The sequence below is a fragment of the Tamandua tetradactyla genome, chromosome 24 (assembly GCF_023851605.1).
Source record: "Tamandua tetradactyla isolate mTamTet1 chromosome 24, mTamTet1.pri, whole genome shotgun sequence".
Classification (NCBI taxonomy): Eukaryota; Metazoa; Chordata; class Mammalia; order Pilosa; family Myrmecophagidae; genus Tamandua; species Tamandua tetradactyla.
This window is the reverse complement of record NC_135350.1, coordinates 15,696,778-15,724,499: the sequence shown is the minus strand read 5'-3', so window position 1 is coordinate 15,724,499 and position 27,722 is coordinate 15,696,778. Positions and strand designations below refer to the sequence as shown.

The window sequence follows — 27,722 nt, the reverse complement described above, 5'->3', positions numbered from 1 at the left end:
GTCCAAATTAAGACACCAACAAGAGGACACCTTCTCAGAGAGAAGACAGCCAGCATGAGCGACACCCCTGTCAGCTGGGAGGGCACATGGCTGGTGTTTTGGGTCCTTGCTCCCAGTTCCTGGTTTCAAACAGCTCTCTCAGCTCCGGGGGGCCTTCTGGCATTTCAGGTACAGTTTCCATCTGCATCTCCAAAATTCTGTGTTTAGGCGTCTGCTCTCTGTATCAGCTCTGGGCTCTTTCTCTCTCAGTGGGCTCTTTCTCAACCCGTGAGCTCTTTTAAGGACTCCAGAAAACTAATTAAGACACACGTGGAATGGGTGGAGCACATCTCTATGAAAAACTCCTAGTCAAGAGGTCCCACCCACAACTGGGTGGGTCATAACTCCATGGAAAGAGCCTAATCAAAAGATTCCGCCCACAATAAGTCTGTGCCCCCCCAAAAATGGATTAAAAGAGCGTGGATTTTCTGGGGTACATAATAGTTTCAAACCAGCACAAATGGTAGTTAACTGGTACAGATCATTTCTGGAATAATGATTGGTAGAGCTATTACCAAGCCCAGTGTGCAGATACATTAAATGAAGACTAAAATATCTTCCTGGAAACACTGAACATGTGATAGAAAAGACAGAATGAATGAAACAATAAAAAACTTTTTTAAAAAAGCCTGAAATTTAGCTTTCTTTACCTGAAAGCACTTTATAAACAAGAAACAATGTAATGCTTCTTTGAAGAGAGTAATGTTTAGTATCCCCATTTATTACCCATCTATATAAAACATTACAGTCAAATTCTCACTGGAAGGTGTTTCCAGTTTTCAAACTCTTAGTTCCTCTTTTTCTGCCAAGTACAAATGACTAAAATTTTATTTATAATATTGCCACCAGACAAAAAGAGGACTTTTGCTCTAGAGAAATTTAATTCTAGAGATAAGAATCTGAGGCAAACCAATGTGGAATGATATTATGGTGATTATGTTAATAATTATAATTAACTCTGCAAATTATTTGGAGTTAACAATGCACCAGGTATTATGCTAAGAATGTTATCTACATTATCTTGTTTTATTCCTCACACAGGACTGTGAACCTGATGTTATTACTCCCATTTTACAGAAGAAGAAAAAAATTTTAGAAACTAATTCTTTAAACACAAAGCTAGTAAATAAAAAAACAAGGACATAGAACTACTGTGCCTTAGTTTGCCAGGACTGCTGTGACAAATACCACACACTGGCTAGTTTGGACAACGGGAATTTATTGGCTCACAGTTTTAAGTTAGAAGGCCAAAACTAAGGTGTTAGAAAGGGCATATTTTCTCCAAAGTCTGTAACATTTTGGTGATGGCCCTCCAGCAATTTTCTATCACTTGGAGATTTGGGTCACCCTGTCTCCACCTCCACGTCCTACTTCTATGTTCAAAGTCCTTTACTCATAAGGACTTCAGTCATATTGGATTAAGGCCCAACCCCATTCAGTTTGTCCACATCTTAACTAATAACATTTTCAAAGGTTCTATTTAGAAATGGGTTCAGACATGTAAGATAGGGGACTGAGATTTGAACATGTGTTTCTGGGTGACATGATTCAATCTACCACACACTCTATTATAACTCCTCTGAAATAATAATATTCAGCAAATACTATGTGCCAGTCATTTACTCTATTGTATCTTTTAACACTGCCCCCACAAAGTATATTTTTATAACCCCATTCTATAGCTGTGGCCATTGAGATTAAGTTGCTCAGTTATATGCCAAAGACCTCACAGCCAAGTAAAATGGCAGAATCTTGTTTTGAATTGAGGTCTGTGTTTCTCCAAAGCTCCTGCTATTTTTTAAATGCCACAGTGTCTCTGAAAGGTGCAGAGAAGCCCATATTTTAGATTTATGGGACTTGGATTTTAATACCCCTTCTCATCTAAAAGCCTCATTCATCCATCAGTCATTAGCACATTTACTTTTATCTGCAGTCCTTTAGATGTAATTATTTATCCCCTGTGATCATTACAAACAGCCCTAGTATTCAATTACCTATGCTTTGGACTGTTTTAATCTTTTGAAAGGTCTCAAAATGCACTGGGACTTAAGCAGCCACTTTTAACTATCACATCATTAACAATTATTAATGTGAGAACCAGAGTGGACATTTCAATATGAACAGCCTCAATGACTGTAAAATATACCAAAGCAAAAGCTCATAGATTCCAGCTACCAGAGAAGACACAAACTCTGCTAAGAATAGCTCTGATCACGGCCAGAGAGAATCCCTGAAGAGTTTCTTTATTTGATATATGATAGGGCAGTTTAAGACACTGCATTTTTAAGCATTAACTTATTTATCTCTTCCATGTTTCAAATTTAACTTCTGGTTTTAATTTTAAATCATCATAAACTATTTATACCTTATCAGTAAAATGTGCATTACACAAAGTCAATACTAGGTCATAGAATTATTCTTTGGTTTTCTTTTAGGAGGCCAAAAATGAGTCCAGAACAGCAATGGAATAAAGGCTGTTAAATATATGCACATAGGGCCACGGTGGCTCAGCAGGCAAGAATGCTCGCCTGCCGTGCCAGAGGACTGGGGTTCAATTCCCGCTGCCTGCCCATGTAAAAAAAAATATATATATATATATATACATATATATATATGCACATATCCTCCTCCCCATTCCTGAGTTCCAAAATGGAGTGATTTTTTTTTTTAATTTCCCCCTCACTTTGTTAATTGAGTGGTAGACCCAGATTTGGGCTAATTTTGTGTTGAGATTTATTGGCTTTAACATAGATTCTGTGCTTAGTGGTCACGTGACCTTCTTATTGGAACTTGTTGTGAGTCACGTCCCATCTATGCCCAGCAGTCCATCTCTCTTCTAGATAAAGCTACATGAAACAGTGAAATTTCAAACCTCATTTTGGTAATTAGCTGGTTGTGAAATAAAGTTTTTTGATCATTTTTGTTTAGCCTGAAATTGACAGGCAAATGTGCACTGTTCTTCCATAGGCTTGCAAATGCACTAAGAAAAAGTACAGTCTTACGCATTTCACTACATTGTGAACTAAATCTTGTAGCTGTTCTCAATGTCTAAAGTCCAAGTGTATACTTTGAACTTTGGCTCAAAACTGAAAAATTTTCAAAATCAAGAATGAAATTAAAAATAAAATTAATTCATTAATTAATTAAAAACTTTTTTAAAATGAATTAAGATGGGAGGTAAAACCATGAGGAGCAGAGAACAACATAGCTCATGATCCAAAATACAAAAAAAGCTTTTTTTTTCTTTTAGCGTGAGAAAAAGAATACAAACATTCTGGTAGATTACCTGTTTGGACAGTTTCAAATGTGGTGGCGTAAGGAGTATGTTATTTTTTTATACATGGAAACCTTTTGAGAGTCATCTGTGCCAATCATTGAACTAAGAAATGGAGACATTTGTGACAAATATAACAATAATGGTTTCTAGCACTGATAGAACGTATTAAGGAAGATAGATATTAATGAACAACCACAAAGTAAATATGTAAATACAACTGAGACAACTTAAAGAAAAGTGCAGGGAACTGTGAAAAGATACAATGGAGAACCTGATGCAGTGGGGTGGGGTTGGGGTGGGGAGATAGAGTGGGTTTCCCTGAGGATGTAATAATATGCCAGATAAAAAGGCATGAGGAGGAACAGAGCACATTCTCCAGTGATTTGTGATATACTGGCAAAGGAACTATTAAAATTGCATTCTCTGATCTGGGAAATATTTTGGATGCATAATGAAAATACTTATTCAGAAATCATGACCGTGGAAAAAGAAACAACTATTCTCTTAATTTCACCAGCACATCTCACCACTGGCCATATATTTTAACCAAAAATATCAAGCAGGTCAATCTTTATCATTTGTGTCACAGGGGCTAATTTATCAAGTAGGGTTTTGATTGAATCGTTAAACTGCCTTCTTCTACCTGTGGTCGGGCACAACTCATTTCCCACCCACACTCTTCTCACCATCTCTCCATCATATGGAGTCTCCAACTCCCTGACACGATTTAGACCTTTTTCCCTGAGGCGATCATGATAATCCAATGCCAAAGATCCTTCTTTTCCTCTCACATGTGAACTTTTCTCTGCCCACCCACAATAAAGAGCATAAAACAAAAAAAAAACAGATTGCCTTAGTGAAGGAGGTCATACCTATCACATTTTATGTTCCAAGGCAGTTAATTTGGTTGGCGTTTCCCAATGTAAATACACATTTTATTAAACTGGGAAAAGAACTTTGATAATTTCTTGGGCTCCAGAATGGACGAAGAATTTTAGGTTCCTGTCAGTGAAAGAAATAAAAGTGATAAAAAATATAAACATTGCAAATATTTTCTGGACTTGGAATAGGAACTCAAATAACGATGACTTATTTGGGATTACTTCAATCCGGCACATTCAATATTTGTTTGTTCATCTTAATAAGCATGTGAGAAAGAGGTAGAAAATACAGGTGGCTTCTTCCTAAATGCCTCTGTTATTGCCTAAGTAGGAACATTAACAGTAAAATTTATTTTCTTTCTAATACCATGGAGGATTTGTGATCCTTAACTCAATGATATTTTATTGTCATATTTAAAATTGGAATAAAGTAGATATGCAGAAAATTATATCTCTATAATTTTAAATGACAAAAAATATGGAGGCACATTATTTTAATAGCTGTTCAATCCACTGGGCATTACCAATGGCTTTTATCATTTCCCTCTAGATTGTCCCCCCAGTCTCCAATAAAGAGCACTACTCTTTCTCACATTTCTCTGAAATTCCATTTGAGGTTACAAATTTCAGTTTAAGGAGCTGATCACATTTACAGTTTTTTGCCTCTTTCCCACAGTATTTTGCCCATCAAAGCCCTAACACTAATCAACTCCATAAAATAATTCAAAAAGCCACTTTCTGCAAGATTTGTAGGATTCACCAAAGAACCCATATGTCATGAACCAGGAAGACATCCTTGGTACAGTAATCCTTTGGCAAACCTATGACAGCGGTTTGCAATTCAGATTTAACAGAAGAATTAAAAGATGTTGACTTTTTCTTTCATCCTGAAATGAATCTAACATCACTGAAGATTGATCAGTTTGCAGATGGAGTCACTTGTGGTTATACATATTTCATATATATTGTTTTTCCTGGAACTAGAATAGCATAAGTGCAAATGCCACAACAAACATTTTCATTTATGATATTTCCAGTCTGGTTGGCAGAAGGAAGTAAAGACACATCACAGGAAAATCTATTCTTATGAGATTTCCAGCATAGTTTTGCATCCTCCAAAAAACCTGGAAAAACATTTAAATTGGAGCCTCTGAAACTTTGCCATTCATTCATCACTCTGGTACTGTGTTCTCTGTCACTTTTCTACACATTTGACTTTTAATGGGAAGATGGATATTACACATGAATCATTTTTAAAAAATGGATAAAAAAATTTCAATATAGGACCAAGCCAGTTTTATTGACTCAGGTTAAAAGGTTTTTAAACTCAGGCAGAGTATGTTTTAGAATGCAAGACACAATAAATTGATGGCTTTTATCCATTGCTGGAAATAATAGCTGCTGCCCTTAACTATGGTTCAAGTACCTTGTACTCATGTTTTCCAGCAACCAAGTTTAGGATGAGACTTAGCCATCAAAAGTTGAAGGGACACAAAATTAAACTTTTACCAGTTTAATCGCTTCCCTCTAATGAAAAATAGAATATTGATTACCTTTGTAATGCCTGTAATCAATAGAGTCTTGCACTATTGACAGAATCAGCCTCCAACTACTGAACAAATCTACCTCCAGATCATTAGTCAAAATGAAGCCACTAGCCTGTCATGCTGGAGACCCAGGTTCAATTCCCAGAGCCTGCCCATGCCAAAAAAAAAAAAAAAAAAAAAAAAAAAAATGAAGCCAAAGTAGGTGCAAGGGTAGTTCAGTGGTAGAATTCTTGCCTGCCATGCGGGAGACCCAGGTTTGATTCCTGGTCCATGCACTTCCCAAAAAACAAACAAGCAAAACAAACAAAAAACCAATAAATGGTGCAGCAATAACAGGATGCTCACATGGAAGAATAATGAAATGTGACCCCATCATAACAGCATACTAAAAAAAAGAAGAAGCCAAAACTACCATTATAGCAAAGCTACCATGACTTTTTGTCCTAGAATTGATCATGGCAGCAGTTATCACATTGGGAAAACCATAATGCATACATTCATTTTCTCATTTAACATACGTTTATTGAGTGCTTACTCTATGCCAGGCATTGTGCTATTGCTTTAAAATTTGCAAATATTTACAAAGTTTTTACCCATATTACCTTGCTATCCAAGGAATGCAAGTTACTATTATTAATAAAGATCTCCACTGATACCATCCAACTTCAAACTGTTATTATCTCATTCCCGAAACTAATCTCCCTATTTTCACTTGCACTCTTTATACTCCACTCTCTACAAATTGACCAAAATTATATTTTTGTCAATATGAATCAAATCATATTATTCCCTGTTGAAAATATTCTAGCCCAATGGTTCTCAAATGTAGACAATTTTGGTCTTCAGAGGACATCTAGCCAAGTCTGGAGACATTTTTAATCATCATGACTGGGGTCTTGGATGTGCACCTGGCAATTAATGAATGGATGCTAAGGATGCTGCTAAACATCTTACAACGCACAGGACAGCCCTTGGCAACAAAAACTATCTTGTGTAAAATATTAATAGTGCTGCTGTTGAGAAACTTTGCTCTAAATCCAAATCCCTTTTAACCCTGATTTCCAAGCTCATTGACTCTGGGCCTTCTGTCTTTAACCTGGCCTCTAACCACTCTCTCCATGGCTTTTTATGCTCCAACCATGCTGGCACACTTTGTATTCCTTGAACAGACCAAGCCAGTCTGTGCCTCAGGACTCTTTAACTTGCTAATCCCTTGTTTCCTTTCCCTGGAATGCTATTCTCCTGAAACCTTCACAGGTCCGCCTCCTTCTCAATGTCAGATTTCTAATCAAATGTCACCTCCTCAAAGACAAATTCTTTGACCACCTCATGTAAAGTAACCGCATTCATCTCACCCTAGTGAATCGCCATCACAACACTGTTTTGTTTCCAACCATGTACTTGACACTCTATGAATTACTCATTTATGTTATCTGTGTTCCCCTTAGAATGCAGGCTCCATACAGATGGGACCAGCCAGTCTCAATCGCTGCTGAATTCCCAAACCTGGAACTCCATCAAGCTCACTCTTCACCACCTGCTAGACCCAGTTACAAAGCCAAAACACAGGAAAAAGATGGGGCAGAAACTAAAACTGCAAAGCTTTAAAAAATAGAAGAAACAATGGCACAAATAGACCATTCTAAACACATACTTATGGAAAGTAGTAACAGGAAATTTTTAGTGCCTACTATGTACAGAACACTGTTCTAGCACTGTCCTAAGTGTTTGAAGAGGATTAAATGATTTAATCCACACACATTACAATGCTAGCATATTATTATCTTCACTTTACACACAAAGAATGGCAGCACAAAAGGTTAAGCAATTTGCTCAAGTTCATATACTGCTGAGCGGTGGCACTGGGATTTGAACACAGGTACTCAGCCTTCACAGCCTTACTCTCTGAACACCACACCTTATGCAAGGCAGAAAACTGTCTACTTAGTAACACCACAGGCAGTGAATCCTCTTTCCATTTCTTCCTCTGTTATTTTTTCACATTCTTTCATATTCTCTTTGAAGTCATTGAAGCTATGGCAATAAAGAAGAAGAAAGACAGAACTGGCAAAAATGGTGGGCACAAACGAAAGAGTGTATTCAAAGATTAGGTTAGGGGAAGTTGCACTAGATTACATATCAGCATCTATCAGTTCATGCTTAAAGTACACATGAAAATAACAACTTCTAACAATTAGGAGAAATAGTGTATGATGCAAACTCTAATGTCTATGCTTTGGTAGTAACTTCTCTTGAAATGGCTTTATGGTAAGATTCGAATGGGAATTCACTAAATAATTCTTTTTAAATAGGGTAAAAATAGGCCTACTTCATGCTGATTTGCTTTGAAGAAAGAGAGTACAACAAAGAATCTCCAGCATATTTTGAAAACAGACTATAAATCTACCACCAGCACAGTGGCAAATGAATAAATTTAAGTATCCTCCTTTTTCCAGGTCCCTGCTTTTCATTCTTAAAGCAATGAAATAGTATTAGGATGTCCCTAGTCCAAAGCTCCAGAGCATGTGGGTTTATTTGTCAGAACTCATCATATCCTCCCTTCATATTAACAGGAAACAGGGCTCAAAATCTCTGATCCCTGTAATATTATGGCTAGAGGAGAAAACCTGGAGAAATAGTTCTTCTCCCTGTGGTTATCAGGCCACATATTTTATCATGTAAATGTTGGCCATGAGTTCCTTTTATCATTCACAGATAATGTGTATTGAACTTTAGATATTACCGATGAGTAGACATTGCTTCCTCCTTACTCAAACTGTCCTGCAGTTACTACAGGGATTTGTTCCTGATGGCCTCATATTGCCTTAGTGTTTTAGCTTTGCAGCTTCCTCAGCACCCTCCCCAAATCTGAGACCAGTGTTTTATCTCTAAAATGAACTACCCAACCACCAACCCTCTCAAAAGATTGTTGAGCTGTCCATTTTTAGTTTGCTGATGTGTTTGTGTGTGTGTAATAATTAGGACTAATTTTTGAAGTATTTGAACAAGCCCCTCTCAACTCATCTCCCACCCCTTAGGCTACTTCTGGAATCCAATAAATAATAGAACCAAAGAGACAGCAAGTTGAGGACATAGTTAGCAAGCACTATCTCACTGCTAAATAAAATACTTGCAATTCACTACTTCTGTTGTACCTTATAAGTCTTAAAAATGCCACTTTTGCATCTAGAATACTACTGAAACTGGAATGCTCATAAAAGTTTTTTGGGGGGTGGGGGAGGGGTGGTGCATGGTCTGGGAATCAAACCCAGGTCTCCCTCATAGAAAGTGAGCATTCTACCATGGAACCACCCGTGCACCCCTCATAAAAGTTTTTATACAGTTAATAGACATCCTAGCTTGCTAGCTGCCAGAATGTGATGTACTGCAAACTGAACGGTTTTTAAAAGGGAGAATTTAATAAGTTGCAAGTTTACAGTTCTAAAGCCGTAAAAATGTCCAAATTAAAGCAAGGTTTTAGAAATGTCCCATCTAAGGCATCCAGGGAAAGATACCTTGGTTCAAGAAGGTTGATGACTTCAGGGTTTCCCTCTCAACTGGAAAGGCAGATGGCAAACATGGTGATGTCTGCTAGCTTCATCTCTAGGCTTCTTGTTTCATGATGAGCCCCCAAAGGTGTTTTCCTTCTTCATCTCCAACTTCTCTGACTGCGTGGGCTTTTGTGGTTCCTGTGGCTCTCATGGCTCTCAAGCTTTCTCCAAAATGTTTCCTCTTTTAAAGGGTTCCAGTAAATGAATCAAGACCCACCTGGAATGGGTAGAATTGCATCTCCCTCTAATCAAAGGTCAATACCCACAATTGGGTGTGTCACATTTCTGTAGAGATAATCTAATCAAATTTCCAAATTACAGTGCTGAATAGGGATTAAAAGAAAAGGCTGTCACCACAGATGGATCAGGATTAAAACATGGCTTTTCTAGGGTACAAAATCCTTTCAAACTGGCACAATAGATAAAATGACTCATGCTATAAGGTAGTTATAGAAGGCTCTATTCCGTCACAAACTTCTATCCAAAGCTTTCTATGTTGTGATCTAAATACACATTACTATATATATATATATATATACACACACACACACACACAAACACACTTACATACATTCGTATGTAAAATATGCACATGGACTTGTGATTTACTTTCAACATTATAATGCTGATGAAACGAGTATAATATTTTAAAATATTAAACTAAAATATTTCCATTACTGATAGTCTCTATTTCATGGGTATCAGGTCTCAGAAAAAGAACTTTTAAAATGGACTCCATGAACCAGGGGTGCCTCAGCTTCTTTTGCAGAGCCTGATGTTTCAAGACAGAGCAGTGTCTCAATGACAGAGTAGTGTGTTAGAACCCCAGCAACCAATCAAATCCTAAGTTAACAGGCCCCCATCCAATCAAGGGATGACACAGCACCTAGTAGGCACCCTCCCCTCCCAACGTCACTGCACCTTTAACACACAGCTCCCAGAAAAAAGATCAGGAGCCATTTTTTTCTTTCTCTTTACTGCCTCCCCAAGCTGGAGCCATATACAGGGTCCCATCTGCTTTCTCTCTTTTTCTCTCCCACCTACCTTCTCCCTGCTAACTCACCTCAGTAAATCTGTTAAGCTTTGACTCACTGTCCTGGGAAGACTCCTTCATGACTCTGTGCTTATCAATGGGGGAATGGAACTCAACCTCAAAGAAGTTATCTTCCTTCAAATCATAATTAGCACTTTCATTTTTCCAAAAATCTTACTTTTAACATAGTAAGAACCAGACTCAATCAACTCAGATCACAGTCTCCACTGGGCATGAAACAGCCTTTTAGAATGGCAATGGAAAAGAAAGTCAAACACGGTGACCTTGTTTGCCCTTTCCCAACTAGAGCTGAACCTCATGGAAAAATGTATTCGAAACACCCAAACACACCTGTTAGAAAACCAGAGGTGACCAGCCTGTTCTTTGCTTCCCCAGAGGCAGCCTAGGGAGCCCATCGCCTGTCTGAGAAGCCCAGCACTCACAGGGCACCACGTTACAATGGAATCTGAGCAGCAGAATGGAAATGGCCTTCAGATACCCAGGCAGCCAATTCCAAATTCCAAAGAAGCTCTGAAAACCAAAAGTGATTTTTATAACTCATTTGATGGCAACATTTGCCCTAAACCGACATAATGCTTATTTACATTTTTAATTTATTCACTTACTGTGATGCATTTAATGGTATTGTACTGGCTCTGGATAATGTACATTAGATGCACCTTATTGCCTTTCTAAAATCTAAGAAAATATATAGTAAATTTCATAATGTACCTGGCCGCACTGGTTTCAGGCAAGTGATGATAGTACTGTATTGGAAATTGGGAGTGATTCTACAGGCTTTTCTTCTATAGCACCTGAATGCATGCCTGAGAAATCTTGCATCCTGAAAAACTGCTCACTAAAATTAATAGAATTCTGGGGGGAAATAGGGTTGCAACTGACCATTCAAAATCTACGTTTGTGAATAGAAGACCAACTAAACTAATCATTGTTACTCTGATGATTGATTTCATGCACCCCTTGGCTAGTTTATCGTGTCCAATTGTTTGGCCAGGCAAGCACTAGCCTTATTGTTATCGTGAGGGTATTTCAAAGATGGATTAGCAGCTATAGTCAGTTGATTGCATCTGCAGCTGGTTGTATATAGAATCAACAAAGGAGATTGCTTACAGCCATGAGAGGAGTCACCTCATCCAATCAGTTAGAGGTCTTCGAACTGAGGAGCTCAGCAGTGAGAAGGCATTTCTGCCTCTTTATCAGCCAGCCAGCTTCTCCTGAGGAATACAGCTTCATCAGAGTTCCCAACTTGTGGCCTGCCCCACAGAATTTTAATGTGCCAGATTTCAGAATCACCTTTTTTGAAGTTTCCAGCTTGCAATCTGTCCTAGGGAATTCAGACTTGCCAATCCCCACAATCGTATGAGCCAATTCCTGTAATAAATCTGTTAATATATATGTATATTTCCTGTCAGCTCTGTTTCTCTAGAGAGCCCTGACTAATACAGTTACCTTGTGAGATAACTAACAAAAATAACAAATAGCAATAAACACGAATAACTTATATGTGCTCAGCATGGAAGCAGGCGGCCTTAAGGATATTAAAAATGCATAAAAACAGTAAGAGTGGGGAAGCTGGCTTGTGGGCACTGAAACATGTAATTGTTAAGCTCAGAGCCCTGCAAGACCAAGGTTGCCTCATCTCTGAGGATGGACTCCAGGGTATAAGTGCTCGTTTTTAATTTACAAAAAAAATAGAGGCGGAAGGGTTATTGTCTATGCAGCAGCCAAGTTGAGGGATTTTCCTTTTCTACTGAAGGTTACAATTCTGTTTCCATTTTTCTGACTCTTCTTGCATAGGAAAATTTCATATGAACCAACATAATTTTCGCTTTAATCTGGCATTAGTCTGTCATCTATCAAGTACATATGTATAGTAACAGAATATATTTGACTGTAGTCAAGATCACAGACTTTGGAGTCCAGCTGACTGGGATTGAGTCCTAGCTGAGCTCCACTAGTCTAACAGTAACTGGCATCCATGAAGAGTGAATGAGAAAATCTCTCTAACACTTGACAGGAAAAGCAAAGTTTTGGATAGACTTAAAAGAAACAGCAAACCATCATTTTTAGTGCCTTTATTGTGACGTTGCTAGAGCATAAAGGAAAGAACACTGGCTTTATATTTAATCAGTTCTTTCACCATAGACAGACCACTTAACCTTATTGGTTCTTTATTAGCAAAAGCTACCTAACAACACTTTATGGTGAACATTATAAATCAAATAAGATAATTGATATGAAAGTGCATTGAGTCAAGGGCTTCTCAAATGTAACCTCAAAGCTGATATTCATTGAATGTATTCTCAAGCCAAGTACTTGTCAAAGCATTTTAAATTGATAGTTCATTTAATGCTCCATTACATATATACTAATACAAATCTGCATTTCACAGATGAAAAACTGAGGGATAAGGAGGTTAAAAGGTTAAATAAATTGGCAAAACTCAAACAGTAAATGGTAAAACCCAGATTGCAGCTCAGGAAGAGTACTGGGTTAAGAGGCTAAACTCTTAACAGACATATCCTCGTGGTAACAGATGCTCCATTTCCTTGGAAATAACAAACCTCCATTAAAAAAAAATTCTCTAATTCAACGTTTTATCCTTTAAAGTTGTTAAAAGTTTTCCATCCTATGCACCATTAATTCCTGTAGCAATCGTTTTTCCTGAATTGTTAACACTTGCTTTAAATAAGTAAAAAATCAAATATAACTTTATCAACATTCTGAAAGCCAAACTAAAGATGTAAGTATAGGCAGCCTATGACTTCTGTGCATTCATGTTTTATACAGTATATGGTTTTGTACTTAAAAATGGAAACCTTAACCCACCTGCATACCTAGAAATGGATCTTTCCAAACTACCTGCTAAAAGACGGCACCAAGGTACTAAGTGACAGTGGCTGCAGCTCCATCAAAAAAGCTAGACATCAGCTATGGCAGGAAGATGTGCATGGGAACCCAGAAAACTTGAGGACAAACACTTCCTAGATCTTTATGTCTTCCTCACAAATCTTTGTCAACCTAAAGGCCTGTTTTAGTCTGCTAGGCTGCCAAAATGCAATATGCCAGAAATGGGTTGGCTTTTAACAATGGAAATTTATTAGTTTCCAAGCTTACAGTTCTGAGGCAGTGAAATCGTCCAAACCAAGGCATCGTGAAGACTAAACCCTCTTCTTGAAAACAGGCTGCAGGTGATTTTGGACTTCTCTGTCAGATGGCAGGGTACATGGTGGTGTCTGATGGTCTCTCCCTTCTCTTCTGGGTTTCCTTGCTTCCAACTTCTGGCTTCAGTTGCTTCTTCCCATTTCTGTGGCTTTTTCTCTCAGATTCTGGGCCTTTTTTCTGAGCCTCTGTGTCTTTCTTCAGAATTTTATCCTCCTATAATGGATTCCAATAAGAAGATTAAGATCCACCCTGAATGAGGTGAGTCATGTCTCAAGTTAAGATCCAACTCACCAAAAGATCCTACTTAAAATGGCTCCATACCTATGGGAATGGATTAACTTTAAAAGCATGCTTTTCTCCATAAAGCCTCCAAACCTTCACAAGACCTACTGAAAATTTGCATCTACTCCTCCTCTGGCAAGGCAACTTCAATGTAGACGTCATCTCTGTCATCAAAGGCATCATACAGAATAATTTGTTTATTATTTGTCACACTGGAAGGTGAATTTTTGAGGAGCAAGGGCTGTGTTTTAGTTGTGCATCCCCAGCACCAACAGTGCACAGCATGAGGTATTTACTCGAGTATTGAATATAGGAACATATATTATCTGCAATTAAAAGGGCGGGCCGCGGTGGCTCAGCGGGCAGGGTGCTTGCCTGCTATGCCGGAGGACCTCGGTTCGATTCCCGGCCCCAGCCCATGTAACAAAAACGGAGAAACAGAATACAATAAAACAAGAAAATGTTTAAAAATGTTTCCCTTTCTTCCTTCCTTCCTTCCTTCTATCCTTCCTTCCTTCTCTCTGTCTTTCCTTTAAAAAAAAAAAAAAATATTTATTTTACTATTACTAGTGTTTTCTAATGTTGTATGATCATTAATCACTTACAGTAACAGTAATAACCAAATAGCAATATGAACAAATAGGACATTTTAATAGATTCATAATGCTTGACAGGATATTGGAGATCAGCAACCTTTTCAATACAGATGAAGGTAGGAGATGCTATGTGATTTCTGCAGCAGTAAGAAGTCTAGATAGACTCAAAATTTCCCACCTGGCATTTTTATTTTCATACTGCATCCTAAAAAATAAAGTATGCAAGTATAGTATATAACCTTGTCGTTCCCTGGAATTTCAGGTATTTGTGTGACACCTGAGACTCAGAGGTAGAGTTCTGCTGCAATGAAAGTCAGTTTACCCCACTGAAAAAGTGATCAGACTTCAATTACAGCTATGAATGAAGTCTAGTTAGGACTAAGATAAAGCAGACTAAAGGGTAAAGGATTGACTGTATTGTCAAACTTCAACTTCTGTGTGAGACCAAAGGAAGAGATGTTTATTTGGCGCAAAATATATACTTTCAGTAGCGCACTATTCTAATATAACTTTCACAGTCAGTTTATTCAAACACCATAATTACATGGAACTTTGAATAGGAAGTGAGATCTTGTTGGTTTCTATGGGTTGGTGGGATGCATCCCAGAGTATTATGAGCAGAAAAGATTAAGAAGTATTTTCAAAGTCCCCTTGAGGGACTGGGAAAATATTAAACTTCCCCACCTGGAGAATTATTGATATTCTCACAATCATTCGGGACTGCTAATTTGATGGGCCAGGCCCTCGATCTCGGGGCTTGCCCTTATGAAACTAATTCCTGCAAAGGAGAAGCTAAGCCTACTTATGATTATGCCTAAGAGTTAGCCCCAGAGAATCTCTTTTGTTGCTCAGATGTGACCTCTCTCTCTAGGCCAATTCGGCAGGTGAACTCGCTGCCTTCCCTGCCCCCTGCCCTACATGGGGCATGACACCCAGGGTGTAAATCTCCCTGGCAGTGTGGGATGGGACTCTAGACAGGAGCCTGACTGCGGCATCATGGGAGTGAGAATGTCTTCTTGACCAAAAGGGGGAAGATAAATGAAGCAAAGTAAACTTTCAGTGGCTAAGAGATTTTAAATCAACATAAGAGGTCATTCTGGAAGTTATTCTTAGGCAGTATATAGGTATCCCCTTCCAGTTTTTGTTGTATTGGAGTAGCTAGAGGGAAATATCTAAAATTGTTGAACTGTAATCCTGTAGCCTTGATTCCTGCAGATGACTGGAGAACCATAGAGCTTTTAAGGTATGACCATATGATTGTGAAAACCTTAAGACTGACACACCCTTTATCCAGTGTGTAGATAGATGAGTAAGAAAAAATAAAAGATAAACAAATAAATAAATTATAGGGGGAACTTGAGGTATGGGATGCTTTAGGTAATCTTTTTCACTTTCATTTTTACTTTTATTCTTATTTTTATTTTTCGGAGTAATGAAAATTTTCAAAAATTGATTGTGATGATGAGTGCACAGCTATATGATGATACTATGAACCACTGATTGTACAATTTAGATGAATATATGATTTGTGAATTTATAATATATCGCAATAAAACTGCATTAAAATAAAGTATGTAAGTCATTTGGGCTAAAGAAAAGCTTTGAAATACAGTCAACTTAGAGTTTTATTATCATTAGAAATGTTCAGAACTCAGAAGTAAGCGTGTATTTTTACGTACAGTGGGACAGAGGCAAGGCAATGTCTGCTAAAAAGCAGATTGGGAAATGTGGGAAAGAGTCACACATTTGTGGGAAGCACAACATATGTGACCCTTCATCTCTGTTTTAGTTTTCTTGGCTGTGTGAGCAAATACCATACAATGGGTTGGCTTAAACTCTAGGAATTTATTAGCTCAAGGTTTTGAGGCCAAAAGACAGTCCAAATCAAGGCATCATCAAAGCTTTCTTCCCAAAATGCTTTCTTCCCAAAGACTGGCATTCTGGAGCTGGCCGTCAGTGATCCCTTGTCCTGGGCTCCTCTGTCACATGTCAATGCCCATGGCAGCCTCACCTGGCTTTTCCCTTCTCTTCCAAGTTCTGTTGAATTTAAGTTTTTTGCTTTTGTGGCTTTCTCTCTGTCTCAATTTCATTCTGCTTATAAAGGACTCCATTAGCGGGACCCCATTCTGGACCACACCTGCACTGAAATAACCTCATCAAAAGGTCCTATTTACAATGGGCCCACACCCACAGGAATGGATTAAGTATAAGGACATGTTTTTCTAAGGAACCTATAGCTCCAAGCCACTAAAATCCCTCTTTCTATATCTCAGGATCTCAACGTGATTGAGAAGCATTATATCAAGGAAAGAGCAGCGCTTCCTAAAGTCGCGTGTGGTAAAGTACACATACATGATAATGGTTGTTTGGCCAGCACTGAGGTAAATGACAAGTCACCACACGTCCAAGGCAACTACCCCAGAGGCTCCAGCTGTCCCAGATCCCACCTTGAAGGCTCAGACCAACAATATCTCACACACCTGTACCCCATTCATTCCAATTTGTACATTCTGGAGTAGAGAGAAATAAAGCTTTAAACAACAGAGGCTTGAATTCAAAATCCAAGAAAACAAAGGGAAATTTCTGGATAATAATTAAAAAAAAAACAAAAAACAAAAAACTAGCCGCTTAAACTTTCATGAAAGTAAAGTCATCTCACCTCTCATCTGTCATTTATATATGCTGCTAACCAAAACTTTCATTCAAACTCGAACTGTTTCCTTATCACTGTAGCACTAAATCTTCTGCCTCATAAAACAGGCTATATCCTATATGAGATTTTTTGGTCACATGGAAGAGTTTCTGAATAAGGACATTCTTGGATCAGGCTGAGCCCACAGGTAACAATGAGTGATGAATTTCCTTGACATGAATACTACATATCCCATTGCAAGCTTTTTATTTCGCAAGCTGTCCGTACTGCAGCGTGAAAACTTCTATTAGATTCCCCAGAGCCATGAGGCAGGTAGAAAATTTTAGCAGCCCTTAACACAAGGCAGCCGACAGAAATATGGATTCAACTACAGGAAATAATAGACAGTCACCACTGTAAACTATTTTATGCCTGGAGCCAACCCACAAAACACACGCAATAATAGAAATTCTAGGTTAGACTGGAAATTACTACCCAGGTCAGGCTGTTCCCTGGGGCCTGAGTAGGATTACTTAGGGTGCATTCTGGAACCCTGCAGCTGGTCTAAGTTTTCATTGTCTCATATAATGAACTTTCACTATTTCCTTTAATAACCCTTTCCTCCGCTTTCACTAGCCCCCCTCTTCCGCACCACCATGGATAGTCAGTCTGAATTTATTTTTTCCCAATTTCAGTTTTTTCATTCCTCCCCATACCTATTTCATGCAAAGCTTTAAAAATATCTCCATACCCCTGCAGAATTATATCTATATTTTCTTATGTAGCTCTTACCTTTCCAGAGAGCTCTTGTCCCTTTGATACATTGGTCACCTTTCTCTGAAACTCTGGCAACTTGTCAAATTCTCTTAGGTATTCTGAAATCCAAAATAGATGCATTGTAATACAAAGAATAGTTGATTGGTCAGGATGCCGGAGCATAAAACCTGGTCCCTGTTCTATTAGTTCGCATATTTAATAAGAGGAAAGAAATTATTTTGGTGCTATACGTCTTGGTTTTCCTAGCCATAAAATCTAACATAATACTTCAGAGGCTTCTACCTGCCTCCTGTAGCACTGGGTTTTCCCTCAAATTAAAATGGTCCCTATAAATCTAGTTTGGGAGGAATTCAAATTAATTTCTTGCTTGTAGCAAAGTATTACACATTTCATAACAAATGGAGTACATAGTACAGTTAGCAGCATATTTTCACATAGTCTTTTAGCTCCGCTACCCTACATTCCCATGGACCATTTTGAAGAGTTTTATCAATGGCAGAAATTGCTCTGAAATATTTTTTTCAACTATCAATGTGAAACAAATCATCTTATTCACAGAAAGAAAAAAACATAGTACTTAAAAACGTGTTACTGACCTACCTGAATCAAAGAAATGATACTCCTTCCTATAGCGGTTTCAGTTTGAGTTCCACATCATTGTAGTCAGTTATGGATAAAAGAAATCTATTAACTGAAAATGTGTAAGTAATCTTTCTTTTTCAATGTTAGTAGAATGAAGTGTCTACTATAAGTTGCTGGTTATTGAGGAATGAAACATTATGCTAGTAAATGTGACAAGATGTCATATTCACATACAAAAAAATCTATTTTAAAACCCCATTCTCCAGATATTTTAAACAGGAAAAAAAATGTTTTATTTTTAATGAATGATTATTCCCTCATTATCATAATGCTCTTGCAAGCATTTGTTGATTTTAGAGAAGATGCATCAGTGTAAGTCCTTTAAGAAGCAGAAACCTTATACTTATCTGACAGGGGAGATACCATGATCACGAAGGTAGTTTTCCCAGGGTGAGGCTTGTCCATTGCACTCGGGGTGTGCTGACCCCTCCAATTTCCCCAAATGTGGGAAACTCGACTGCATAATTCGTGATAGTGGGGACTGCGTTCACGCTCTCCCCTGGTGTGTATTGTACTGAAACAAAGATCTATTCTGTTCCCGAAAAAAAAAAAAAAAGAAGAAGAAATCAAGGTGACATTAGATATATATGCTAGGTAGGCTCTAATAGTCTTCAGTGGTCCCTGTTTCCAGGCATTCATGCCTTGTGTAATCTGTTCTCAGTGTGGGCTGGCCAAATGACTCACTTTTAACCAATAGAGTACAGCAAAGGTAATGGGATTACATTTGTGATTAATCTACAAAATATTGTGACTTGCTAGAAGACTCTCTTACTGATTTTGATGAAGCAAGCCATCATGGTGGGAAGGTCCATGTGGCAAAGAACTAAGGGCAACCTCTAGCTAACAACCAACAAGGGACTGAGGCCCTCAGTCTCACAGCCCATAAGAAAGTGACTCCAGCAGATCCTTCTTCAGTCAAGACTCAGATGAGAATCAAGCACTGACCAATGCCTTGATTTGTGCCTTGTGAGGGACTCTGTAAACAGAGGACACAGCTAAACCATGCCCATATTCCTGAGCCACAGTATTTGTGGGATAATAAATGTGTGTTGTTTTAAAACTCTAAATTTTGGGGTAATTTGTTATGCAGCAATAGATAACTAATACAACGTGCAAGAAATTTATTGGAGAAGGTAGCAAGGAAAGGCAAAAAGAGTCTTCAGACTATGATGCACATCTGACACCTATGAGAAGAGACACAGAAGGAAAGAGAGTGGTGGAAGAAGAGTCCTAGCCTTCAATGTGGTCCTTAGCAAAACCATTTAGTGGACAAGTCCCATATATTGCCAGAATGACCTGCTATAGTACCCTCACTATGCTCAGTCATTGTTTGTGAGCAGTCTGAAGAAATTATGGTCTTGGCATGAATGTGGAGGTGAATCCAAAGGGGCAGCAGCTTGTGTCCCACAGCAGGAGCTCTGGGTGGTACATTTCCATGCTACGGAAGAGAAGTATATCAGCATTAACATATTGGAAAGAAAAGAGAATATGTCACATTTTTTTGTTGTTGTTGTATCATTTAAGATGTTCTTGTATCCTATTTCACTTCCTACACAAGCAGGAGTCGTGTTGCCCAGGATGGACAAAGAAGTATTGCTTCAGACAAGAAGCCATTGGGACTATCAGCACTCATCTCTGCATCATCCTCACTGATATCTCACCTTTTGGGTATGACTCTAACATTCTAGTTTAGAAAAATCTTGTGCTACTGAGTGGAGAATGCAGGATGATTGCCTAGTGTGCTGGTTTGAAAGGATTATGTGCCCTAGAAAAGCCATGTTTTAATCTTTCTTGTGGGACCCTATTCATTACTGTATCTTGCAAACTTGATCAGATTCTCTCCACTGGAGATGTGACTCACCCAGTTGTGGGTATTAACCCTGGATTAGGGAGAGATGTGACGTCACCCAATCTAGGTAGGTCTTCATTAGCCTGCTGGAATCCTTTAAAAGAGGAAGCATTTTGGAAAGAGGCAGGAAGACAGAGTCACAGGAAGCAGAGAGCCCACACAGCCAGTGACCTTGGAGTTGAAGAAGGAAAATGCCTCCGGAGGAAACAAGAAGCTGGAAAGGAAGCTAACAGACATTGCCATGTTTACCATGTGCCTTTCTAATTCAGAGAGAAACCCGAGGAACTTTATCGGCCTTTCTTGAGTGAGGGTAACCTCTTGTTGGTACCTTAATTTGGACATTTCTATAGACTTGGTTTAATTGGGACATCTTTGGCCTTAGAACTGTAAACTAGTAACTTATTAAATTCTCCCTTTTTCAAAGCTGTTTCATTCTGGTGTATTGCACTCTGGCAGCTAGCAAACTAGAACACCTATTTATTCAAAGGCATATTTATTTAAGAAAATCTTTCCTTGAAGAAAAGAAAAAAAAATGGGACTGAAGGAATAGAAGTAAAAACTTACCTGAAGGAATAATGAGATTTAAATTTCATTGATTTAATTGGGACATTTTCAGAAGGTAACCTCTTGTTGGTGCCTTAATTTGGACATTTTTATAGACTTGGTTTAATTGGGACATCTTTGGCCTTAGAACTGTAAACTAGTAACTTATTAAATTCTCCCTTTTTCAAAGCTGTTTCATTCTGGTGTATTGCACTCTGGCAGCTAGCAAACTAGAACACCTATTTATTCAAAGGCATATTTATTTAAGAAAATCTTTCCTTGAAGAAAAGAAAAAAAAATGGGACTGAAGGAATAGAAGTAAAAACTTACCTGAAGGAATAATGAGATTTAAATTTCATTGATTTAATTGGGACATTTTCAGAAGGTAACCTCTTGTTGGTGCCTTAATTTGGACATTTTTATAGACTTGGTTTAATTGGGACATCTTTGGCCTTAGAACTGTAAACTAGTAACTTATTAAATTCTCCCTTTTTCAAAGCTGTTTCATTCTGGTGTATTGCACTCTGGCAGCTAGCAAACTAGAAAACCTATTTATTCAAAGGCATATTTATTTAAGAAAATCTTTCCTTGAAGAAAAGAAAAAAAAATGGGACTGAAGGAATAGAAGTAAAAACTTACCTGAAGGAATAATGAGATTTAAAAAAAAAGGAGGTAAGGGAAACAAATACCATCTTTTTTTATGTCTTTCAACAATTATTGAACATATTTCAGCAAGCACAGGACTTGCTTCTATTATTAAAAGGACAAAAATAAATCATGCATAAAAGGAATCCAAACATCTTATTTAGTTATCAATTAACTTGGAAATGATCACATGAAAGGAACTGAATCCAATTAAAAAAAAAAAAACTGACCCACAATCAAAGTTTCAGACCCACTGCACTAGACTACCTTAGAAGGTGTCAATATGGATGATAGGATTTCATAATAGCAAAGGTGAGGTGACACAACCTAATAGTTAGAGACAAGGTAGATGTATTGATTACTATAATGAACAACAAGGCCAGAGTGACAATCAAAGGCCATTGACTCATGGGGATTTTGGCAATGGCTAACAGACTAATCCTGTTCCTAGGAGCAAAAGAGATGAAAATCAATGAGGGTGTTGTTCAACTTATGTAAATAGAAAATGTCAAGAGACGGTGAACAGAAAATTGGTAGCCACCTCACTGGAAAACCATAGGAAAGGAGGCCAGGTTCCCTTGTGAAAGAATCCTGCAGTGCAAATTCAGTCATGCCCCAGCAGAACTACACAGGAGAAAAGAGATTACCCAGATCTTTTGAGAGTTATTGGACATAATATCAGAGCTCACACTGATACCATAGGATGCAAAATGCCCAATGGACCTAACTATTACAGTGAGAGTATAATTGATTCAAAGAGACTATGAATTCACTCTTGGTGATTTGCCCAGTCCCTGAGTGCATAATCAGAATATATATATTTAGCAACAGCCATAACCCTCACATTGTTCTCTGGCCTGTGGAGTAATGGTCAGCAGGATGGATTGGATAAAGGAAAGTCCCTGATACTATCCCCGTTAGCCATTGAAACTATACTACATCTTGTTTGGAATTATAGGTGTTACTGTAACCCTAATAGTCTGAAAAAATGCAGGGATTTTGCACCCTCTCATGTCCCCATTCAAATAACCAGTGTAGCCCTTCTGAGAGAGGAAAGGGGGGAGCAGGGAAGGGAGAAGAGATCATTGTAGACCATTAGGAGATGAGGGCAAGGATGTCTAAAGTGTGTTCCATACCACATAGCAGAGTTAAGCACTGCCACAGAAGTAATCTACTCATCAAGTATCTTGTACTGTGGTTTCCTTCCCTTCTTGTCTCATCTCCATACTCATTCATATGTGCCTCTGAGAATCACTTTACAAATGTCCTAATTGCACTCAAAATGTAGCTACTTCTTAACTAATCTGACTTAATGCAGACTTAGATCTGGAAACTGCATGAGGGCTTCAATTTTACTGCACAGCTGATATCAGCTTTCTACTCACCCATTCTCTCCTTCTTTTTATTTTATTATACAAGTTCATCAATACCCTAGTAAAGTTCTGCCTAGTTCGCCCCCTGGAATACCATAATTCTTGTGAATGAAGACTATCTGATGGTAACTCGCTTCTTACAGTTAAGTGACACCATATGACCTCTGTTACTTTGGATCCCATATTTAAATTGGAGACAAGTTTCACGGCATCGCCCACCATAAGTCACAAACTCCAAAGGATGGCAGTCATTGAGTTTTTCAAAGGAAGTTGTTCTTCCCAAAACACTCCTTATTGCCTCAGTAAATAAAGTATCCTCTGGGCACTGCCAAGGAATATAACAAGTTGGTAGGTTTTCAGGTTTTATATAGCAAATCCACTATAACATCTTACCTTTTCAAGCCTTCCTAAATATTATTCCAAGAAGTTTATAACAGCTCTAAGTTAAAAGGAACCATCCCAAAAGTCCATTCCCAGATCTTCTTGTCAGAATGTTGAATCTGAGTCATGGGTGAGTACCCCTATGTCAAAAATTTCTCCCCTCTCCAGTCTTGCATTCTGTCCTCACCATAGACCAGCAGCTTCAAAATGCATTCCCACATGCGTCCCTGTGATTCATATTCATTAGGCAAGCCATGCAATTGCTTCAGTATGTAAGCTATTTCTTCAAAGAGAAAGGATGTTATTCCCCCACTCAAGCTGGACTAGGAACTGACCTTAATTGTCAGCCTGGAAGTACTAAGAAACATCAGAGGCAGCTTTTGAGAAAAGCATCATCTACTCTAGCAAGCGGAGGGAGCTGTTTAAACAAGAAAAGCATTCAAATGAATCTGGATGTATAGGATTCTCATCTATGCCAATTTATCATGCCAGATCTAAGTGTCCCACTATTTTTTAATCAGTGCTCTGACTTTAACTCAGAAGATCCATCACCGTGCTTTCAATTAGATCCTAGACCTTATTTTCAGCATAATCTACCCTGCAGCTATACAAGATGAGACCCTCCTGTACTGCCAAAGAAGCCCTTTGACTTTCACAGCTAGCTTGAGTTAGCTTTTGGCTACATTCAGCCTATTATTTTCTTTTATCAAGGCTTCAAATGTGGTTAACAGAAGCCTGTTCATTCCATAATCCTTATAATCACCATTCAAGTGCCATAGCCACAACATATCCAAAAGCCTTATGTTCCTCATTCCAATTAATCACAGATGAAGGGCTTGGTAATTGTAATCCCACAGTCTGCCAGTGGTTATCATCATCCCTCATGCCATCAGAAGTTGGTACTTATCAGCTGCAAAATCCCAATGTGAGATATTTTTAGGGCCACTCCTGATACCAGCATTTTTAGCCCAGTTTCCCCAGAAAGCAAATACTGGGGCAAAGTTTATGTGCTACCACTTTATTAGGGAGTACATTCTCAGGGAGCAGGAGAGAGAGACAAAGGGAGTGAGGCACAATCTGTATAATTGCTTGGTCCTTGGGAGACCAAACTCCAAGAACTCTCATTTACTTTTGTCTCTGGACAGTCCATCTAGGGTGAGAAGGGAGAAGTAATGTATCTATCTACTCCCATCTTCCATTGGTAAAAGGTCCAACCCACAGGGCATTAGCTACCCCATACTGCCATATTATGCATGCATGGGTGCTGAATGGAGTCCTGCAGTGTTCCATACCCTTTTGCCAACAGTGAAGCACAAGCTGATGATAAGAAATGTACCAACATGAATGCAAGGTAAGACATTGTCGGATTGTGCCTGCACAAATTAGTCTGAGTCCAAACAGGGCATATTGCCAAAGCAGCCAAAGCTGCGTGTGGAGCAAGAAACAGCTGAGGCTAAGAAGGCTTGTAACAACACATGAGAAAATCTGATACACACATTAAAACATTATAATAGAAAAACAGTTTGAAAGTAGAAGGATAGAAAAATTGCATCACATTCAAAAGGAGCTGGGTAATTTTATTAAGGCTACTAAAAGAAGACTTCAAGGGAAAAGGTGTTATTGAAGATAAAGAGGGCCACTGCACGATAATAAGTTGCACTTTTTAAGGAAGATACAACAATTTTAAATTTGTATGCATCTACTTACATGCTTCAAACACAAAATCAAAAATGATGAAATGACCAGGTGAACTAGACAAATCCAAAATCATAGTGGGAAATTTTAGCACACCTCTCTCAGTAATTAATCGATCAAGGAAACAAAAATATATCAGTAAAGATTTTGATGATCCAAACATACTGAATTGTAGACGGACACTTAGTTGATGACAAAGGTGGCAAAGCAGAGCAGTGAGAAAAGTCAGTCTTTTCAAAAGTTTGTATCATTGTGAGAAATTTATGCGCAAAACATGAAATTTGACTCCAATACAAACTGTACTCAAAAGAGAATTCAAGTGGAATTGCAGTTTAAGTGTGAAAAGCAAAACAACAAAACATTTATAAGTCAAGAGGAATATAACTTAATGATCTTAGAGTAGGGAAAGATTGTTAATGATGAAAAAAGTACTATAACCATAAAAATGAAGATTGAAATTAAAATTAAGAATATTTGTTCATTAAAATGAGCCCTAGGAGCTACAAAAGCAAACCACAGGGTGAAAAAAGAAATTTTTTATGTAAACAAAGTCAAAGGGCTCATAAACATAATATATAAAGAACTTCTGAAAATCAGTGAGAAAAAGACAAAGGCAGAAGCCATTAGAAAAATAGGCAAGAGAATTGAACAGATATTTAGAAAAGAAGACATTCAAGTGGTCAATAAATGTGTGAACAAGTGCACAACTTCATTATAATCAAGGAAATGAAAATTAAAAAGAAAATGAACTATTCTACAGTCTCCAGATGGCTGCAATTTAGAAGAGTGACAATTCCAAGTTTTGGCGAGCATGCAAATCAACAGGAACTCTTTTACGTGGCTCTTTAGAGTATGAATTGGTTCCACCATCTTGGAAAATTATTTATTGTCTACTATAGTCTACAAAAATGTGTCCTCCAGGATCCGATAGTTTCACTCCTACTCAACAGAAATGTATGTATATGTGATTCAAGAGACAGGTGCCAGGATCATAGCAGCATTATGTCTGTCAACTGCAGAAATGACATGCTTATAAATGGAATACTATGGTAATGAAATGTACAATTCATGACTACTCTCAACAATGTGCAGTAATCTCAGAAATATAGTGTTTACTGAAAGAAGCCAAATATAAATTAATAATGTGTAATTCTATTTATGTAAAGTTAAAAAGTGGAAAATTATACTATATTATTTATAGATACATTCTAATTTATAAAGGAAAACGAAGAGGTGATTGTCATAAATTCCTCAGAGGAAAGAGGATAATTGGATGAGGAGGGGGTTACTTCTGAGGTGCTAGCAATGTTCCATTTTTTGTCCAAGGTGAGAGTTACATAAGTTTACACTTTATGATAATTAATTTAGCAATGCCTTTATGTTTTGTATACTTTTCTATACTGTTATATTTCATGAAGAAAAAAGGATTTTAGGAAATGCAATTGTAAAGGATAACTCCAAACAGACTGCTTCTGACTATGAACCTATCATCCATGATGTTTGGTTTATATTCTTGGGCCACTCTCCAGTGATGAGTCACAGGTGCATTTTTATAACATTTTATAACATTTTATATATCAAATGGAGAATAACTTATCCCCTCATGTTCATTGCCTATGACATCTCTGTACAACTGAGTGCAATCCTGCCTAATAAACAGTGCTGGTTTGAAATTGTAGTGTACCCCAGAAAAGCCATGCTCTTTAATCCTCATTCAATATTGCTGGGTGGGAGCTTTTTTATTGTTTCCCTGGAAATGTGACCCACCCAATTGTGGGTGATAACTTCTGCTCAGGTGGTTTCCATGGAGGTGTGTCTCCAACCATTCAAGGTGGGGTTATTTACTGGAGTCCTTTTCGGGGTAACCATTTTGGATAAAGCTTTAGTGCTGACAGACCTTTGCACAGCCAGAGATCTTTGGAGATGCAGAAGGAAAACACCCCCAGGAAAGTCTTATGAAACGAGGAGAGAAAGCTAGCAGATATCACCATGTACTTTCCAAGCTGAGAGAGAAATCTCAAACTTCATCAGCCCTTTCTTTGGAGTTAAAGTATCCTTCTCTGGATGTCTTAGTTTGGACATTTTCACGGCCTTAGAACTATAAACTTGCAACTTAATAAACTCCCTTTTTAAAAGCCCTTCCATTATTGGTATACTTCAATGCTCCTTACCCTTCTCTCTAAATTTCAGCCATTATCTCCTTAGAAAGGCAATACTTCTTGAACAGTCTGATTTTTGTTTTTGCAATGCCATGAGATATGTTTTGAAGCTTCTTTACAAAATTCCCTAAGGACTCAGTAGCTGTTTTATTCATTCTCATGCCATGACACTCTCCTTAAACTGCCCTGTTAGAGGTCATGATATCCAGTAGCTCCAAATTCAAATGCTCTTTTTTTTTTTTTTACTTTTCACATTCAATTTCTCTGCTTGAGGCAACACTTTCTCATCTCCAAAATTCAAAACACAAAACATAGTGAGCCTTTCCTATCTTTTTAAACACTTAATGGCTTCCCTACAGAACATGGACTAAATTTCTTAAGCATGTTTTTCAAGCTCTTCCAGAATGCAGCTTCAATTTGTCTCCATAATCTTATTTTCTGAAAGAAAAGTATACCCTCTCTCCTATATCAACCCCACCAGAGAGAGAGAGAAATATAAAGGAAGAAAGAGAGACAGACTCACACAAGCACTCACACTATTCCCCAATACATATTCACTTAGCTACCTACCACAGATTTGTGTTCAAACTGCTCTTTTTGTTTGCAATATATATATACATATCACCAGACCCAA

General features: G+C 38.0%; 1 non-coding gene and 1 pseudogene across 1 annotated transcript; both read left to right on the top strand.

Annotated features, from left to right (window-relative positions):
- LOC143668588 (KAT8 regulatory NSL complex subunit 3 pseudogene) overlaps positions 1 to 27,722 on the top strand; it is an 82,549-nt pseudogene that overhangs the window by 40,028 nt on the left and 14,799 nt on the right.
- LOC143668655 (U1 spliceosomal RNA) lies at positions 18,783 to 18,945 on the top strand. The gene has a single exon (XR_013168520.1). It is a non-coding gene; the product is annotated as a U1 spliceosomal RNA (small nuclear RNA).